Here is a 7,433-nt window from a genome sequence, read left to right on the forward strand (position 1 = left end):
GGCCTCATAGAGAATCTATTAGCATTTAAATTAATGATGGCAGTAAGGGCCAGAGCGCTATCTCACATGCAGCAGGAGCAGAAACGCACCGATCCCATCAAAGACCTTCAAAGATATTCAAATCACAGTTTAATCCAGCGGAGGAAATGAGTCCGATTAAAATAAAAGCCTTGCCACTCCTTTCCACATGCAAATATGAAGCATTAATATAATCATTTATAAAAATTTCCCCATATCGTTTAGTTAAATAGAACTAAATTAAAGATTGACAGATATAAAAACAACCAGTAAAGGTGTATGGTGAATGAATGTTTAGAAATACATGAGATTGGCAGAGGAAAGCCTCTCATTCAGTCTTTTGTGAGGCCATTGAAAAACAGGCGCATTAAAGAGCAGCTCGTGCTTGCTTTGATTCTCCGCTGGCCAATCAGACGCGATGTTTGCCCAACTCAAGTACACCTGTCCCATGAATGCATTAAGCATCTGTGCGTCTGATAAAAGACATTTCTATCTGAGCTTATAAAAACATTCAAACTCAGCATGAGTGCTCCTCTGACGTGAACAAACATCATCAACACGCCATCAGTCTGTGGAAACCTCCCTTCATCAAACTCGTGTCTGATTAGCCTGATCAGCTCTGGCACAACAGCTGAACTCTGGGTAAATGATTGTAAGTGAGAGAAACGTCTCAGAATTCCTGCCGTATATTTGTGGCTCTGCTGTCAGCCGCGGGCCGTGACGAGCTCAGCCGGGAGTCTGTGCAGGCCTCCTTCCTCTGCCTTTGTTCTCATCTCACAAACCACACACACACACACACACACATACACTCACACTCTCACACACACAGACACACACACGCGTGAGTGCCTGCGGGTTCAGAGTGAATGGACTGATATGATTGTAGATGTCACTGTGACCCAGAAGGCCTCACAACTAGTTTCTCTCTGAGCACCGATGAAACCAAAACAGCTCAGCTATATTCAGATTTATGCTCTATTCTAATATTTTGAATATTGTATATCATATTTAAATATAAAATAAAAATCATATTGTAATGATTTTGCATTATTACCTTTTTTGTTTTACCTGTATTTTCTGTATTTTTGCATAATTTTATTGTTTTAAATATTTAATTTTTGTATTATTTAAAAATTTTGACATTAACAGAATTACATTCAATTAAAATGTATGGATTTACTTCATCCTTTTCATGAGGTTTCTCTGCTTTCTTCATCTAATGCTGTATAACAGGCTATCATTTTGAATATTGCATATCATATTTAAATGTATGTATATATATATATATATACAGTGGGTACGGAAAGTATTCAGACCCCCTTAAATTTTTCACTCTTTGTTATATTGCAGCCATTTGCTAAAATCATTTAAGTTAATTTTTTTTCCTCATTAATGTACACACAGCACCCCATATTGACAGAACATATCATATTTAAATGTATGTATATATATATATATATATTGTTGTTCTCTGTTTGTATATGTTTATTATTTGTGTTATTTGCCAACATTATGTAAAGCGTCCTTGGGTTTTTGAAAGGCAGTTTAGAAATAAAATATTGTTATTAAGTTTAAAATTACATAGTATTAAACATCATATTTGAATGATTTTACATCATATTTAAAGCAAAATTACAATTATTTTTTACAATTTAGAATTCTAAAAAAGTATTTTTGAATACATTGTGCATGTTATTATATTATTATTTGTCTAAATAAATGTCTAAATATTTTTTAATTACTTTATTTTTGAAATTATTATAACTAGACACAAATAGAATTTTCTCTTTATAATCATATTTAGATGAGGTTTCTCTGCTCTCTTCATGTAATGCTGTAAAGCAGTTTAGAAATAAAATATTGTTATTAAGTTTAAAATTACATAGTATTAAACATCATATTTGAATGATTTTACATCATATTTAAAGCAAAATTACAATTATTTTTTACAATTTAGAATTCTAAAAAAGAATTACAATTAGAATTAGTTTTTGTATTTTTGAATACATTGTGCATGTTATTATATTATTATTTGTCTAAATAAATGTCTAAATATTTTTTTATTACTTTATTTTTGAAATTATTATAACTAGACACAAATAGAATTTTCTCTTTATAATCATATTTAGATGAGGTTTCTCTGCTCTCTTCATGTAATGCTGTAAAGCAGAGCTGAAACACTGATGTAAAAGCTGTTTGTTTGATTATTTTTCTCCAAATAGTTTGTCTAAAATTCCTGGTCCTGGATGTCCAGAAGACAGACAGGTTTCCTCTGGTGTTTTCAGTTTGTCTCTTTCTGTGGATTTCTGTCGTCTCCTGCCCTTATTTCTGCCACCCAATTACCGTGACCATGGCAACTATCTTGGAAAACAGCCCACAGACGCTCCTCTAAACCAGCGCACAGAAGTCACTCTCCATTCACGTCCAAAGCTAAATAGATAACCATGGCAACCAATTTGTAGTAATATCAATAATAGTGTGTATTAGAGGCACTGAAATTATCTGTGTTTTGCCTTTTGATGCTCAGACTGAACAATCCACCGCCTGCTGACTCTCTCTCTCTCTCTCTCTCTGCTCAGGGTTTCTGTCTGTCTGTGTGTTTCATAGGAGAGTGAGACCGCTGGAGTTACTGATCAAATGCTAGTCTGAACATTTACAGATTTTTCCACAAAGTCACTCAAAGGTTTTATGTTTTGATGTGTGTCTCTCTGTCTGTCTCTCACACACTCGTTCTGCTCTTCTGCTTGATTTGGCGGCACACTGAGCAGTTTATTTCAGCTGTGCTGCAGAATTCGACCAAAGTCTCTCTTCAGGGGTGAAATCTGAACCAGATGCTGATTCTGATGTGCCACACACACACACACACACACACACTCACACACACACACACACACACACTGCCTCTTCAAGCTGTTTTTATGATCATCCTCATGGACACACCAGAGCTCATCATGTTTGTTGAAGCTGTCTGGCATTTACCTACAGTTAACCAGAAGCCCTTCACTAGCGATCACACACTGTCTCCAGAGGTTCGTCTTCCTCTCTGACACTGTTCAGGGATACAGGTCATTATATAAAACATATCTAATCCGCCTCAGTCAGAAAAGTCCCATTCAAACAAGACTAAAGCTGAATACAAATGTAATTAATCATAAATCATAACGGGTCAAATATTTCACAGAGAACAGGATTAAAGTGTGTTTGTGATGAGAGGACGGTGGGTCACAGCTGTTAACAAAGCCAAGAGCTGTTCTCACCTCACAGCAGACAGAAACTGACAGACAGACAGAAATGCAGACAGAAACGCAGAGACAGACAGACAGACAGAAACGCAGACAGACAGACAGAAACGCAGACAGACAGACAGAAATGCAGACAGACAGAAACGCAGACAGACAGACAGAAACGCAGATAGAAAGACAGAAATGCAGACAGACAAAAACACAGACAGACAGACAGACAAAAACACACACAGACAGAAATGCAGACAGACAGACAGACAGACAAAAACACAGACAGACAAACAGACAGACAAACAGACAGACAAAAACACAGACAGACAAACAGACAGACAAACAGACAGACAGACAGCAGAGCTATTTATGCTGCTTCTTTCTCTGCCTGAATTGCAGCTGTAGCAGCAGATAAAAATGGCACCTTTCAAGAGTGATTACCGTAAAACTTCAAATAATAGCCGAGTCCCAAATAGACGCCTGTCTCTTTTAAACGCCTGGTGTGACGACAGGTTTGGGTAAATAAAGGCCGGTCTCAAATAGAGGCCTGGTCTGTTTTTTTAGTATCGGGTTGTATTTGATCTTCTCAAACCCATCAGATCGTCTGTTCTATGTTTTGATTAGATTTCACGTGACAGACACAACAACAGTTCATGAACGACTCATCACTATGGCAACATAACAAAGAGGTTAACGAACTTTCTTTTAGTCTTCAGTTTTTCTTAATTCTCTCAATACCACCATGGAGACAAAAAGAAAAAAGTATGATTTGACATTTAAGCTGACAGTTGTCAAATTTGCCGAACAAAATTCGGGAGAAGCAGCGGCAAGACATTTCTCGGTTGATCCAAAGAGAGCAAAGAGAGTGCGTAAAAATAAAGCTGAACTGCAACGTCTGTCCGAGGAAGACGACAAAAGGGCCAGACTGGCCAGACTGGGGAGGAAGAAGGCCAGTGAAGAGCTGGAGGTGAGCGTGTGTGAGTGGATCCACAGCATGCGGGCAAAGCATCTCAGAGTCTCACGTAAAATGATCAGGGCCAAGGCAAAAGAAGTGTATGCAACAGTGAGTGACGGCAGGGATGAGGAGAGTTTTACTGCGAGCGCTGGCTGGCTGGACAAATTCCTGAGGCGCAACGACTTTTCAGTCAGAAGACGCACAACTGTGGCCCAGAAAGACGCCAAGCACTTCACTGAGAAACTGGTAAATTTTGTCACATATACAACGCGGATTATTAAGGCAAAGAAAATACAGCCGAAAAACATTATAGCCATGGACGAAACAGCGGTGTGGTTTGATATGGTGGGCTCTACAACGGTGGATGCAAGAGGTGCACGCAGTGTTCCACTGAAAACCACAGGCCATGAGAAGAGCCACTTAACTGTGGTGTTGGCTGCGAAAGCAGACGGGACCAAATTGAAACCTTACATTGTCTTCAAAGGGGGGATCAAGGAGGTGAAATTAATGCAAAATATCAGTGGGGTGGTGGTGGCCACGTCCAAAAATGGATGGATGAACGAGGAGCTGACTGCAGACTGGCTTCAGAGAGTGGTGGGAAAGCTCAACTTCGCCCCTCGTCTCCTAGCCTGGGATTCATATCGCTGTCATATCAGCGCAGCGACCAAAGCTGAGCTCAAAAGGGGCTACAACATAACCACGGCTGTGATACCCGGTGGCTGTACAAAGTACATACAGGCCCCTGACGTCGTATGGAACCAACCATTCAAAGCCAGCCTGCACGAGTCCTATGACAACTGGATGGCAGGGGATGTGGACAAAGAGTACACAGCTGGAGGAAATATGAGGGCCCCAGCTCGTCGCTTGTTGGTTTCCTGGGTACTTCAAGCGTGGGAAAAGCTGGATACGGAGCGGCTGAAAAATTCCTTTAAGGTATGCTTGCGCGCGCGCGCGCGCGTGTGTGTGTGCGAGGGAGAAAGAGGAGATAATATATTTCATTAACTTCGGGATGTTATCCTTAGGTATGTGGCCTGACAGTAGCTTCTGATGGAAGTGAGGATCACCTTATCCATTGTTTCAAAGAGGGAGAGCCGTGCGCATCTGGGCGAGAGCTGTTAGTGCAAGCAAGGCAGGCAGAGTTAGCGGAGGCTGGAGAGGGAGAAGTGGAGGAGAGCGACGTGGAGGAGGAATTCGCCAATGAACTTGTAATTGAGGATCGCGGGGATGATGATAGTGATGAATAGAGTAATTTTCTATCACATGATTGCTGTGTGTGTGTGTGTGTGTGTGTGTGCGCGTGCGCGTGCCTTCCTGACACTCAGAGTGAAACCAAGGCAAGTTGCAATTATCCCTCCATTACAGCTACAGCACGACACAGACAGTAAGACGGACAAAAAGAACATAAGAGAGGAGCAGATCAAAAATGAAAATCATTTACTCTCCCTCATGTCATCACGATGATAACAGATGTTTCATTTTTGGGCTAAAAAATTCCTTTGAACACTCAAATGACAAATATATGAAGTAAACACACCATATAATCTCTTCTGCTTACTAAGGCTGAATTTATCTGATTAAAAATGCAGTAAAAACAGTAATATTGTGAAATATTATTACAATTTCAAATAACTGTTTTCTGTTTGAATATATTGTAAAATGTAATTTATTCTTGTGATGCCATGATACATTTTATTTTTCAGGATTTAGTTGAAATAGAAATCTTTTGTAACAGTCACTTTTGATCAATTTTAATGGTAGTGTATGACAGTTTTCACAAAAATATAAAGCAGTGCAACTGTTTTCAACATTGATAATAATCAGAAATGTTTCTCGAGCAGCAAATCAGCATATTAGAATGATTTCTGAAGATCATGTGACACTGAAGACTGGAGTAATGATGCTGAAAATACAGCTGCGCATCACAGAAATAAATTACAGTTTAACAGATATTCACATAGAAAACATCTGTTTTAAATTGTAATAATATTTCACAATTTTTACTGTATTTTTGTATCAAATAAATGCATTGAGCACTTCTTTCAAAAACATTTAAAATCTTAACACTATGACTGGTGGTGTGATTCCAATGGAAACTGTATTGGAACTGGTACAAAAAAAGCTAGATTTTTCCCATTAAAACATCCATCCAAAACACATAAATAGCAGAGGCATTCTTATGAACACCACATTTCAGAAGCGTATTATTCGCATATATATTGTTTTCATGTAACCGAGCACATGATTGAGGGGCCCGTCCACAATGTCAAATAATGGGAAAAGACAAATGGACTATTTCCACAGCAAACAGAATGAATAGTCTTTGATTTCGCTTTGAGGAGACGAGATAATGAAGCCCTACAGGAAATGTACAGCTCTGTGTTTGCTTTTCTACAGTGATGTGCATTTGTCATGTCACAGTTGAAGGCACACGACATTGTATTACGCTGCACGCTTTGTGATGCAGAAGAGACGCGTTTTTAAAAGAGGGGAATGACAGCGTTCGGCTTTTACATCTGAAGAAAGAAAGTGGACAGAAACAAGCGAGATCGTTCATATTGACCTCATCATACTCAAAGCACAGCTGCCAGAAACATAAACCCTCCAAACTCTGCAGTAGACGGCTGCGGTCGTGAAGAGCTGACGCACGCGACACACACTTGACCTCAGAGCGAGACCCGTGAAAGAAAGCGGGTGTTTTAAAGGGCAGCGGGACTGCGGGGTGGAGCCCCGATGAACCTCTGCCAACAGAGACGCACCACCTGCTGCAATGCTATACATGAGACGCCAGAAAGAGCTCCACTCATGAGTATTCTCAGTTTGCTTCAACATTTGAGGTACTAAACATGAGGCATCTTTACACAGCAGAGTTAAGGCTGCTCTGTGCCTGCTTAAAACTCAGTGTAACGATGTGATGCCACATAAAAGCCAGACTAAATTGTGACTCTGGAGCACAAAAGCAGTGTTAAGTCGCTGGGGTATATTTGTAGCAATAGCCAACAATACATTGTATGGGTCAAAATTATCCATTTTTCTTTTATGCCAAAAATCATTAGGATATTAAGTAAAGATCATGTTCCATGAAGATATTCTGTAAATGTCCTACCGTAAATATTTCTAAACTTAATTTTTGATTAGTAATATGCATCGCTAAGAACTTCATTTGAACAACTTTAAAGATGATTTTCTAAATATTTAAATTTTTTTGCACCCTCAGATTCCAGATTTTC

The sequence above is a fragment of the Sinocyclocheilus rhinocerous genome, unplaced genomic scaffold (assembly GCF_001515625.1).
Source record: "Sinocyclocheilus rhinocerous isolate Xijiao unplaced genomic scaffold, SAMN03320098_v1.1 scaffold203, whole genome shotgun sequence".
Taxonomy (NCBI): domain Eukaryota; kingdom Metazoa; phylum Chordata; class Actinopteri; order Cypriniformes; family Cyprinidae; genus Sinocyclocheilus; species Sinocyclocheilus rhinocerous.